We start from the raw sequence: 14064 nt of genomic DNA, 5'->3' as shown, positions 1-14064 counted from the left end.
TGTCCATACAGAAACCATATAGTGTGAAAATGACAAGCTGTGCTTTTTACAGGTAGTTATGTGGCAGACTTTTTCATGGCCAGGAGCAGTTGCTTCCTGAGCACCATGAGGTTGCCAGGTAACCAGGAAAGACTTTAGGAAGTTACTGATCCCTGCCAAGAAGTCGTCTGGCACATAACCCCGTGTAAAACCACATTTTGACAGGCTAGCTGCTTTTTTGCTAAGCAAAAAAAAGACATTGTTTTTATCTAACTCTTACCAGTCAGTGAGCGGATTTCACTCACTGACTTACTGACACAAATGTTTGCTCAGCTTGTTTCTCTGATGACTTAAGATCCAGACGTCGGATGACTAAAATCCTTCACCTGGTTCAAATGTAAAAAGTATAATAATACATCTAAAAAGTGTATCACAAAAAGTCTATTCCTGTCAGCTTCATTTGGTCACCTGTCATTGGCGTCACATTCCCTTTGTGCATGTGTCAGCGCTGTGTGTGTCTGCAAGAAGCTGTCTGTAAAATTAAGGATTTCTCTGCGTTTGAAAATTGTTGGAAACGTTTGGGATAATGTAAGCACACAACTCAATATAATATATAACATTTTAAAAAAAAGTTGCATATTATTCCTCTAGTGCCTGAAAGGTTGACTTTTGAGCCGCTGTAACACAAAATTGTTTAACTGCTTGTTAAAGATAATATATTGAATTTAGAATAAGGTCAGCTGCAACAGTTTTATGTGTTAAACTCAGGTGTTACCTATTACAAGTCATCTTCCACTTGTTCACTGCTGTATTTGCCACGTGCACACACACTCACACACCTACACACTCTCCTCGTATAAAGCGTTTCAACCACAAAAAGCAGCTGTTTTATGACAGCTGAGACAGGTGATCTTGTCCGGGGAGGAGTGTCATTGTAATCCTCTAATGTTATTATCACACCCACAGCGCGTCTGAGTGTCCGTACCTGCTCTGATTTATATAGACAGAGGCTGGAGGAAATGGAGCTTCTCCCCCTCTGACTGTATGAAGCGTGAATCTGGGAGGCTGGGAGGGAGGGAGGGAGCTCTGTGCCCGTCCAGACATTGTATAAACGCTTTTACAATGCTTTTACAATGCTTTTACAATGTCAGGTGGGCGATGACATATCGGTAATCAGTCATAGCGTTTGTAATGTTTTTCCTCTGCTCTCTACCCCTCTCACCTTAACATTTCCTCACTCACTGTTCGAACCTCTCTTTGTAGTTTCTTTTCCCGTCCTTCCTCTCCCCTTCTTTCACCCCTTTTCTGCCTGTTACTCCCCCTCGCTGCCTTTCCTGTTTCTCTCCTCCATCCCTTCTTTCGCAGCACACCGCGTCGTAAAATAGATTGTAATTACTGTGTTGCTGTGAGAAGAATGGATTAATTAAAATATAATGATGCCGATCACACCAGCGGGCATCTGTTGAAATCTGTCCATTTAGGGGCTGTGGCTGAGGACTTGTAATGCCCAGATCATACTGCAGCGGCCACGCTAATTATGAAGAATGGTTTATTGCATGGGGAAGGACGGATGGACTAGACAGTGCAATGAGCATGGGATCACTTACCATCAATGAGGTTGTTAGAAAATATTAAAGATTAGATGTGATATCTGTAACGACAGGATCCTTGTTTAAGAAAATTGAAGATAACACTCGATGCTTATTGGTTATAGTGGGAAGTTAGTGATGTTTTAAATTGGATTCTGTAGGTGTGTGCTGCGTGAGTGTCGTCTGTTGTTTGCTAGTTCGCGGTGAGATTTATCAGATGATTGAAAATTTTGATTGTAAACATTTCTTCATGTTGTTGCCTGTTCCTCAATAGTGATTTAGCCAGTTTACAAAGGCCTCTTCCTAAAGTCCTCCAGCACACAAAAAATTCACATTTGTTTGGAAAAAATGAATAATAGTCAGCATTAGAAGTGATAGGCAGCATTGCAAAATAGATAGACAAAAGATGGCAACAGCTAATTCAAATTCCATCATGAGAAAACTGAGGAAAAACATTCCACGGTGCTCGTAATTATGTCTTTTAAAGTGTAGTGCAAAACAGCACTGAAATGTTTAATTAAGCAAAACAATCATCAAAACAAAAGCTGCAAGTTACAGAGAACAATAGTACAAAGTTACAACACAATAGATGTTTCTGTGGGACACTAATGAAAAGACTAATACAGGTGTACAGCCAACATGTCCAATAATATCAGAATCACGCCATCAGAATGTCAAAACTTCAAGGGAAAATGTGCCACCTTTTATGTGGATGTCCAATCAGTGCTGATGGAAAATGTAGTTTATTGAAGAAATAAATCCCCCATTGCATGCTATGTTAACCGAGAAAGCTGATCTCTCCTTTTGCGGAGCCTTGCCTGCTGTGCCTACATGTACCAGGATGCATTGCACGCGAGTGACAATTTAGCAACGTCTGACCAATAAATATAATAAACATTTTACAAAATGTCAACCTAGAATATATTCTTACACCTTAACCGAAAAATACAACTGTACACCTTCTGAATTCAAGTTTATCTCCTACACCAAACTAATACAGTCTTAATTAGGTGTGTTTTAATTAATCTAAAACACACTCACCAAACACGTCTTGGTTAGTCTTTCCACTTTTCCAACAATCAGCAACTCTGCTTTGGTCGGAATGAATCCCTAACATGCCGGCTCTACATGCTGTTTTCCCACCCCTCTCTTTTTTTAAGTTGAAAATAGTCTAAAAGGGAGCAAACTAACTCGCTAATCTTATTCAGCAACACATTTACCATCTACCGATGCTTTGCTAACAGTAGCCTCCATAAGCTACTGGTTAAACCAGACTAAGGAAGACTACAGAAACAAAAGCCTCTAGTGAGCAGCAACGTTTTAATGCTCATTAATTTAAAACTACATTTGTAGGAGGAAGAATGTGTAACTTCTTCTCTCAAAAGTTACATGTGGAGATATTGAGTATAACCTCCTTAAAAGTGCCACAGGGAGCATGTGCGGATTGAGAACAGATGGTTGCAGTGAAAGAAACAGTTGCATGGCTTTGTAAAAGCCGAAGGAAAAATAGTTGCCCTATAGATGTTGGCTGCGTTGGCATTGATGTGTGTGAATGTATGTTTGTGTGTGCGTGTGTGTGTTCGGGGATTTAGGGGGTTGTCGGGTGGGGTGGAAGGGGTCGCCTGCATCCCAGAGTTCCCATCTGTGTTACCTCCATATAGACTGGGAGCTTTAGAAACTCTGATGTTGGGAAGCGACCCCCCCCCCCCCCCCCCACCCCACACCCCCACCAGCCCCCCTTCACCCTCAGCTCCCACCGCCATGACGACAATAAACATGTCAGCCGCCACACGCCAGAGCAATCTGCAATCAGATTTACTGTGCATGAAATATGGTGGTGCTTTTATTGGTCCAAAGACTTGTCACTCATAATTTATAGGCTGTTGCCAGGCCGGCTGTGATGTCAGCGAGCTCCCAGCACCCTCAGGAGAATCAGAAGGGAGAGAGTGAAAGAGATAGGGGTGAGGGGTGGTGGTTGGGTGGGGGTTTAGCGGTATAGGAGGACACAAAATGTGTGTGTGAGAGAGCAGAGAAAGGGAATGGGGGGGGTTGGAAATGGGTGGAAAGAGGAAAAAAAGCAACAACAAGCATCCATCCTGTTCCTCTTCTGAGGCGAGTTTATCAGGTTGAGGGAGCGAAAGTGTCAGTTTTTTCCAGAGCCCGTACAAATGGATCCACCCCCCTCCTCCTCTCTCCTCTAGCGATGCTTGCTATCCTTTGAACACTGACACCTATTGATCACATGGTTGATGGAGGAAAAAAAAAAAATTAATCTGCGATTCACATCTCCACTTGAAGCCTCTGTGACCCAGAAATAAAAAGTGGTGAGCCTGGTGTTGGCGGCTTGCGCCGGAGGGATGACGTACGGAGGAGAAGCAGGATGTCCAAACAGGCTTAATTTCATTTAATCTCTTCTGATAGCATAGGTGCAACTACAGTAATTATCCAGTGGGAGATTGAGATAGAAAATAACAGCGGTGGAGTAGATCAAAGAAACGCTGCCCTCTCTGCAAAGACAAAGTGAATATCAAGGAGAATTCGTGAGTCGTAAAACGATATCTTAAACCCCACCCCCCCAAAAAAACTTGTATGGCATTAAAGAATGAGATAACATTCAATCCCTCTTTTGAAAAATGATACTCTGTTCACAGAGAACTATTAGAATGTTTACATTTGCGGCATTTTGTTCCATATCAAAATAATTAATTGCCTCCATTTTCAAATTAAAAGTACATTACAACACAATTAAGGATGCAAATGAGTCTGGCCTGTCACGAGCCAGAGAAAGAGAAAGAGTGACTGTGTTGATGTATGAGGGTTTTGCGTTTTTTTTGTGTGTGTATTAGGTGTGTTGCAATGGATCATTGTGCTTGAGTGTGTGTGTGTTTGTGTATCCGGATACAACAAAAAAAGTGTCTTGCTGCCTTTATTGAGGAGGAAGATCTCAGTTGTTGAAATGACATCAGCATAGGGGAATAAATCAGAGCTCTGCAGTAATAAACAACAGAGTAATTAGGTCACTCTTCCCTCTGTAACTGATCGACCAGAGGAGCACATACTATGTTTTTCCTATTGTGTTAAAGGCTTCTGTCACCGGTAAAAATAAATAAAAATCACCTAACGTCAACACAACACACACTTTTACACACACCCATTGCTCTATCGCTGCCTCCTTTCCAGGGGCTCTGACCTCCAACGAGCCTGTTCAGTGAAAGATGTCTACATCGCTCCAGAAACCGGGGACAGTAAAACATAATTTTGTCATAACCTTCCCTCTTTGGAGGGAAAACAGATATAAAAGTATATAGCCTGTGGTTTACGGCGAGTCCCCCTCACCCAGCCTGGCAGCAGCACGCAGCGCTGATGGATGCCGCGCGTCCGCCGACTTTTAATTGCTCGTAAATTTCTGATCCAGGGAAAACGCCACGTTCTCCTTGTCCCCCGGCGACACGGGTGACGGAGCCGCTCAGGAGGGAATAAAAGAGCTTCAGTGAGGAACACAGAGAAGATGGCAGCGAGAGAAAGGGGAACACACAGAGACACACTAACACACTTAGAAAGATAGATACACGTATCAGCAGGTGCAAGAATCAGTACGATCTACTTTGATATGGTGAATGTTCCTTTTGTGTACTTCTAAATCAACAAAAAGTTACACTTTCTTGAAGTGTTGTTTTCTATCATCTATATGAATCACCATGATACCAAATGCTCAGATATTAGCATTGTATACTGCTAATTTGCAGCAGCTAATATGTTTTGTAAGAAACATAAGGAACATAGCAGCATGCAGCAGTATGGCGGGAAAAAAAGTGTCCAAGAAAAGTTCCTGGATGGATGCTCCAGATAAAAAAGAAAGTGGAAGGATTAAAGTAAAAAAAAAGAAAGCAATCGATGGCGAGGAAAAACACGATCACCATTGGTGTAGCTCTTCCTCGTAGTAGTGCGCTAAAAGAAGAGAAGGAACTAAGGGCAGACGCGGAGGTCGCATACTGCTCTTGAACAAGTTGGTATTTGTAGAGTACTGGTGCTTATTTGCACGTAAATACTTGAAGAAAGGATTTACGTAACATTCCGATAAATAAACTTAACTAATATTAGCATTTCAACATTTAAATGTGCTTTGGCAATATGTAGTTTTATTGAATGTCAAAAAAGCCATTTATATCGAGAGAATTGAATTGAATAGAACAACAAGGACAACAAAGCTGGACAAATACATTAAAGAATAGGCCGGACTGTTATGTACACAAGTATTAAAAAATAGATGTATATATAGATATTATATAAATGTACCATAAAAGCACCAATCACCAACAATAGAATACAAATATCTATGCGATTTACAATTTAAGTGTTGTGTAAATTGTAAAGAACCTAGCACTTCAGACCATAACCGTGGCAGAAATTATGTTTCTGTCTTAAAAGTTAAGCAGTAAAAGAAATGATATATATATACACCCACAAGTATATAAATGAAATGTTTAGAAGGCAGGGTGGAAAATGCTGTTACAGATGCTATTCCACCTTAGTTAGCCATAGAATCGTTTTAATTGTTGCGGTGTAAAAATATTTTTATGTGAAGGTACTAAAAGTTGGAACTAAAGGTTTGTTGAGACTGAAGACAAACAAAGAGAAATGCAAGAGTCCATGCAAAGATTATAGTTATATCAATAGAACCAAACATACTATGTACAGGTCAATGCAAGACAATGTTGGTGCTAATTATTAGAAGTAATGGATGTGTTTCTCAAAGTGGACTTCCCAGAGATGATTGCATCATCCGCACTACAGTTTTCTAGGTCAAATACTCGTAAGCGATGCATCATCGAAATTTGGTTTGTGTTCAGTCCAGAGCAGAAACGATTAGTCGATACTTCAATCAACATCATGTTCTGGTTCCAGCGTCTTCTTTGATAGTAACCTGAATATCATTGGGGTTCAGACTGTTCGTTGAACAATATAAGCAGATCAGATGTTTCAACTCTGGGTCAAGTTTTTTGAACTGATGCCTGATGAATTGATAGTTGAAATACCATATTTTCCGCACTATAAGGCGCACTGGATTATAAGGCGCACCTTCAATGAATGGCCTATTTTAGAACTGTTTTTATATATAGGGCACACCGGATTATAAGGCGCATAGAATAGAAGCTACTACTGTTCAACAACCCACTGTTCGAGTTTGTCCTCTAACTGTGGCCATCTCGCTTTGTTCCCTCGGAAACTCTTTTTAGTCTTCTTTACTTGGCACAGGTCATCTTCTTGCTTCCTCCACTTCCGTACCATTGATTCATTAATGTTGAATTCTCTCGCTGCTGCTCTATTCCCATGTTCGGCTGCGTAGCTGACAGCCTTGAATTTGAACTCAGCGTCGTAAGCGTGTCTCTTGAAAGGTGCCATTTTGGGGTCTTTATACACACAAGTGGTGTTAGACTAGGAGTAAGCACAGTACCGGTGTTTACCGCTATTACTTCGGCGACGCCCCTGACTACGGTAGCCGTAATGCTGCAAGCGGTGCGGCTTTGTAGTTTACCAGTCGTACTGAAACATTTTGACAGAGCGCCGTGTACAACCAGCATAGATCAACCAATTAACCAATTGATCCATATATAAGGCGCTCCGGATTACAAGGCGCACTGTCGTTTTTTGAGAAAATTAAAGGCTTTTAAGTGCGCCTTATAGTGCGGAAAATACGGTAATCAATCGTTGCAGTCCCTGTTCAATCTGAACAAGTATAAGAGCACGCCAGTGGCCCGTAGAGGATGTGCTGTTTATTGTTCATCCTACCTAACAATTATAATTAGTGCGATCCACTAACGGGGCAACTAACGGAATGACATTCCCATCCTTAGTGTCCTACCCTTGCTAGCAATGCAAAAACAGATTGTCTCAGTACGGACCATAAAGAACACATATTAGTTGATCTCTACTATGTTTCTGTTAAGATATACTAAGGATAGTGCAGCGATAAGATATGGATAGCCCTTTAACTTTTAAATAACAGGAGCTATCATCAAAGGCAAAAAAACATTTTAGTGTTTTACTCCATTACTCCTGCAGAGACTCGATGCACAAATTGTCAGCGTCAAGCACTTACTGTGGCTGCAGGAATTATAGAGCCTCCATCTACAAGGGACCACTAACGGGGGTGAGGGACTGAGGTGCAGTAGCCTGCATTTGCATATACAGCTCTCCTTTTCTTCTTTTACTGTGGAACAGTCCTTTAAGTGCCTGTACAGCGTTGACAGTAATGGAGAGCAGATTGAAAAATGGGGTTTAAAAACCGTCTCTGCAGACTTGTGACTGTTGCCAAGCCTAACAGATGCTCATCTGATCAGTTTCTTACCCCGTTTGTCTTCCGCCCAACATGAAAGTAGAGGAGATAAATATAGGTTTATCCCACCATTTGCTTGTTCATTGCAGTAAAGTCCGACATCCTGTCAGGGATTTTTCATGATTTCCTTCTCGTGTGTCAGTCTAGCCTCAGATCTCTATCACTATTTTCTCCTTTTTTGTCTATGTTCTTCTTCCTCTCTCGTTCTCCTCTCCTCTCCCTGCTGTTTATGTTGTTCTTGTCTCATTTGTTGGTTTTCGGCTCACCGGGTTTGGCCTGTTGTGATCTCTCTCCTTCTCACATCGATCCTGCCTCCATACCCCCCCATGGTGGCCAAAATCAAGACACACGTGATCATCCACAGGTCACACTGTGGGGTCAGAGGTCAAAGGGAGCCTTGCTCACCTCTGTCTGTGTGATTGTGTGTGTGTCAGTCATATATATCTTGTTGTTCTTTAAACTATGAAATGATGTGCAACATCTGTAAATGTATATAAATACATAACTCAGATTTGAACATATAATGTGCTCTGAACAGATCCTAATATTTGTAGTAGGGCTATCAAACGCACAAATTATATGTTCCTATACTAATTTCATTAAAGCATTAATGCAGGGCTGCGCAAAAATAATTTGGATCGCATAAAATGTGTGCACATATAAATTGCCCTCGAGAGACACCATCGTATCGAAGATACATAACTTGTATGAAGACCAGAAAGAAAAAGTAGCGGGGCAGTTGAGACAGACTATAACAGTTGGACTCCACTCAGCAATCACAGTTACCTCGGGGTGACAGCGCATTATTCTGACCAGCAATGGGAACTCATGTCTTGTGTATTGACTGTTATGAAGACAGAGGAGAGGCGTTTTGCTGAAGCTTGATGCAAGTAGCAACAGTGAACTAGGGCTGTATCGTTTAGTTTGGAGCTTTGAAGCTTCATTCATAACATTGACATTCAAATTATTATTATCAATAAATTACAGAACCATTGCGGTCAAAGCCCACCTCCCACACACAGACAGCAAGCGACACAGCTCTCAGTCCTTGTCTCTGCAATTGTCAACATCCAAAAGTCAAAATTGATTGAAAAAAGATTCACAACAGTTATTATCTAACAAAATATTCTGCTTCAATCCATATTTGTTGGCATTTCGCCTTCCAAAACAACATTTTCACTACGGTCAAAAAACACAAAGAGAGATTCGCACAGGTTTTAATGGGGCGGCCCAGCAGCCATCTAACAGCACCAGAAATGACTTTATATAATCACAATAATAATCTTAATCGTGATGACTACAGACATTCAAAGCTTCATTTCAGAACCTCAATATAGTCTTTGAATGTAAAATGTAAAGCACTGCATTCAACATAACGTCAGCACACTGACAGCTGTTGTTTCATGTTGAGCTTGAGTGTGCCATGTTATGATTTGAGCATATTTTTATGCTGAATGCAGTATCTGTGAGGGTTGATAGTATTTGTACATTTTTTGTGTTCTTACTTAGTTTCAAATAATGAATATACATACAACCCATGAAGCAAGTGTTTTTGTTCACCCACACATTGATGAGACTATAGATACTTGACAATTCTCCCTTTAAGGCACAGTTAGAACAAATTGAGACTATATGTTTAATTTGTGATTAACTTTGGACAATCATGGACACTTCTAACTCAGGGTTTTTATTAGCCAGCATATGCCGGCTCTTTGCCAATATTACATGTACTGTAGTTGTCTGGTTGAAGAAATGATCAACAGCCAAAATGTCTGTTGGGAAGTAAGCAAAATAAATAAATTACTGGAATATTGAATTGACAGATATTGTGTAACCTTTAAGATATGTTGCCAAGACAACGTAAATATAAACTTATATTAAACAAAGTATTGGTTTTGCCTCTGCTGGGACTCTAATCCGATACACTTTTTGTCAAATTTCAACAAATATCCCCTCACGGTATATTAGCTCTCTGTTCTGAATATGACAAGCCTATTTTATTTTTTCCACCACTTCTTCATTTAACTTATTTTCAAGTTATGTCTGCAGGCTATTGTTTGGCTAAAACCTATGTCCAGTACTGGTTCTGTATGGAATTCTGGAATATTAACGGCCATAATAGCCCTCAAAAGCAAGGTTGAGCATTAACCCTGTTCTAAGTTTAAATATATTAACTTTGTGTGTGTTGTTATCAGCTACACGTATACTGTAAGTTTAATTTGGCATAAACAGATAAAGAATTGGATAATATGATGACAGTTCCAACTTTACCGTAGTAAAGTTCTAATTTTAGCATGATGATGATAACAGTCATCCAGATTCCCTTATATCACCATCACTAACATCCTGCAGGCTGACGGACACACAGACCTACAGCTCGCTTCTATTGGGCACAAAGGCAGAGAGACGGGTGAGCCTGATCAACCCCAGTAGTGTCAGCCCAATTACTCATTCTCTTAAAGGGCTATTAAAACATAATTGCCCGGCGATTTACATCCAAGTTAACGTGGCCCTGAGATAATTTATTATTTTCCATAAGCCTTTTCTTTTGTGTGCCGGCTGAAAGAGTGCGGGGGGAGAGAGAGAGAGAGAGAGAGAGAGGGAGACTGTAATTTCCTGAGTCATGAAGAAAGGCATGTTGGCAGCCCAGTGTAATTGTTTAAACCCCACTCTCAGACACCTTCCAGTCACCCCCTTTTAATCCTCGTTATCGCTCTCATTAGCCCGGGGTCAGGGGTCAGCCAGCTCCCCCTAGAAACACAAACACAGTGCCGGGAAGAGGAAGGGATGGATGAGGGCTGGATGAGGGGACTGGAGGCTTGGTGTTGGGATGGAAACCGATATTTCCGCTCCAGCACTGGCTAGCCTGTACTCTAATTGCTTTATCCACCTTTCTATTGTAAAAAATGTCAAAATGATTGTAAAGGATTTTACACTAGCAAGCTTTATTGACTAGTGAATATAAATATGTCTGACAAAACTATACAATAACAGATTAGATATTATAAATAACAGGATATGTTTTGATTGGTCGTCCATCTGGACCAAATGAAAAAAAAAGGTTATTGCGGGGATCGTCATTGTCTGCATGTCTTCTGATATATTTTACAACGTTATGTAAGTTAGAGCACTTCTCAGGTTCAGAATATTTACTAACCCTGTTTTGCTTCATGCATCCTTGAAGTTGAGGTTAAGACACATAACAGTACACATAACATACACACATATACAATACATAACTGTCTCCATTGGGTATAATGCCAAAAATGTTTGTGCACTGCTGCTGTGACCCATGGACTGAGACCCATGTTGCGGTCTCACCCGAATGAGACCACAGCAGGGGTGTACTGTGTACTGTACAGACGTTAGCTGTACGCTAGCTAGGAATGGACACACTGACCTTGTGTCAATTTCCTTATGCTCATGAAAATGATTCATTAAGTCCCAGAGTGAGCGTGAAACATTTTCAACACTTGTTAACGTGTTATCACCTCAGTGGTGAACTTGCATCCAATCGCACCCACTCTTTCTTTCCATTGTCTTCATATGCAATTGAGCCGCCTCTTAAATTGGCCTGGCATTCTGTTGGAACTCACCTTTCGTGTCACACATAGCAAATTACATCATGCACATTTCTTCAGTGACCAACTTCTCCATAGCGTAAAGTACGACCAGAGACAGTTGAGACAGGACACTGAGGCAGTTTCCTGTATCTGTGTCATGTGGGTTTTGCCACTGCCCCCGTCCATTTAGGAAACTAGTGACATGTCCTGAGTCTATTAACTCCAATGGGAGAAGTCAACGTGAACACAGTTTATGACCGATTCTGCTGCTCCATAGACACAAAAGAAAATATTGGACCCACTTTTCACAAGCCACATATCGTCCGAACATTTTGACACTGACACTGCATTTTTCAGATGGATACATCTTGAGAAAATTTACTTTGTTCAAGACTTTTCCTTCTCTCAGCAACACACTCTCGCGAGATCTTGTGACTTACATTACGCCCAAGCTGATTGATTTCAGGAAGTGGACAGTGTGACAGGCTGAATGTAGCAAACAAAAACAATAGGAGTACCATTCTTATTCTGTCTTTCATTGTTTCTACTTTTTCAATCTGGTACATCTCTCTCTCTCTCTCTCTCTCTCCTCTCTGTCTCTCTCTCCTCTCTCTCTCTCTCTCTCTCTCTCCTCTCTCCTCACCTCCTCTGATCTGTCTGCAGGAATCACAACCTTATTTTCCCCCCAGTGCCCCTCTCTAATTGAAGCTAATAAAGATCAATTAAAGTCATTAAGGGCTTTTCTTAAACGAGGCCTGGCTCCTAAGTGCATTAGCAGGCTTGCTGTCTTTCTCCATATATACTGTATGTCTCTCTCTCTCGCTCTCCTTACTTTGCATGCACAGATGCCTGTTGGGGTCTGTGGGGTCCAGGGTATTTCCAGGGTCACATCAATGAACAGTACTCCTGACTGTTCTTTAAGCTGACGTTTAATCATTACATCTGAGGCCAATACCAGTATGTTTGCATTAATTCAGCATATTTCAAGTTATAATCAGCGTGATTTTATAGAAAAATATTAATTTTGATGAATATCAAATTCATGCAAGCTTTAATATTTGCAGTTCTGAAGTACCAGTGTCTGGTAGGACTTTCCGCAGAAAAGCATTCCTTAGCACACAGGAACATGCCAGTGCTCGACACACTAGTTTGACTGACAGGTGCAGAAACACCAGTGGAACTGCAAGTGCTTGAATCCTTATGACTACAGGTTGAACCGTTTTTAAAGCCAAACAATTACAATGTCAAAGTTTTGCGGCAATATTTGTGTGTGCGGCATTCTGTGTTAAGATGGAAACAAGATGATAAAAGCATCCTTTACATTTGAATGGATGATTTCCTCATCTTGTCATTGTCTTGCTTTAAAGTTTTACGCTCATACTTTTTAGTCCACTACTTTGGTCTAGTCTGAAATATTGCAAAAAGCCATTTGATGGGTTGAGTTTAGATTTTCACACAGTCAGAGGATGAATCCTCCTGACTTTGGTGATCGGCTGACTTTTCATCATTTGTCTAATAGACTATTTGGTTTGTGACTTATTACCTATTCCAAAAATATACAAAATGAATGCCTCAACTGTCTCATGGTGTTTTGCGCGATAGCATTTTAAATAAGAACATGCTAATATGCTAAACTGAAATGCTGAATGACTGATTAATAATACGTGAACAATGTAGTAAGCTTAATGTAATGGAAGTATGTATTGATTCACTACTAAAACCAAGGACTGAATCTATATATCTTTGAAGACTTATCTGATTAAAAACACTTGATCTGAGACATTTCTATAAGCAAGAAAAGCCAATATTCTGACTCCACCCCCTGACTAATTATTACACGTACATTATTATAACTGCTAAAAACATTTGACATTTATTAAACTATTTTGTTTTCCCTACCCTGAGAATTAGTTTGTCTGTAGACTCACCACATGTGTTGAGCAGTGTGGTAGATTAAAGGACACGCTGGTTCAGTATGTTTGGTTTTTACCACATCACCAATCAGCCACTAAGAATCCAACATCGCAGAAACCGGGGTCAGAGGGTTACCACGCTATCCAACTATGCTGTAGCACCAGAGCGCTATTCTGAGTCCAGACTCAACAGAAAACAGGCGACTTGACTGAGTGATAAGAGAGATGAAGGAGTAGTGACCCATTCACAGGACAGCAGGGAGCCTGATGGTGCTATCATGAGCTGACAGGACTGTTAACACACTTTATTCAGCTGTGTGCGTGTGCATGTGTGTGCGTGTGTGTGTGAGAGAGTGTCAGTGTGTGTATCTGAAACGATATATGTGAATATCTCAGGCTACACCGTGTGTGTGACTGAGAACATATCTGAGTGTGTGTGTGAGACCAGGCATCAGTGTGTGTGTGTCTCTAATTGTGTGATAGAGACCATGTGTGGATGTGTTTTTTTTTTGTGTTTGGTTGTTTCTATGTAAGAGACTGCAAGAGTGTGTGAGCTTGTTTGTGTGCATATGTGTGTGTGTGTTTGAGTGCAAGTAAGAGACTACTGATTGTTTGTGAGCTTGTTAGGAGTGTGTTATAGAGACTAAAGCTAAATTACAGCTGACCACATGCCAGTTGTATGC

General features: G+C 40.8%; 1 protein-coding gene across 5 annotated transcripts in view; it reads left to right on the top strand.

Moving 5' to 3' along the window:
• LOC116398321 (neuroendocrine convertase 1-like) overlaps window positions 1-14064 on the top strand; it is a 140824-nt gene that overhangs the window by 110299 nt on the left and 16461 nt on the right. The window lies entirely within an intron of this gene.

This window comes from Anarrhichthys ocellatus, unplaced genomic scaffold (assembly GCF_004355925.1).
Source record: "Anarrhichthys ocellatus isolate YVR2014 unplaced genomic scaffold, GSC_Weel_1.0 scaffold81, whole genome shotgun sequence".
In the NCBI taxonomy this organism is placed as follows: Eukaryota; Metazoa; Chordata; class Actinopteri; order Perciformes; family Anarhichadidae; genus Anarrhichthys; species Anarrhichthys ocellatus.
Note: the sequence above shows the minus strand (reverse complement) of the source record. Positions and strands in the feature narration are given on the sequence as shown.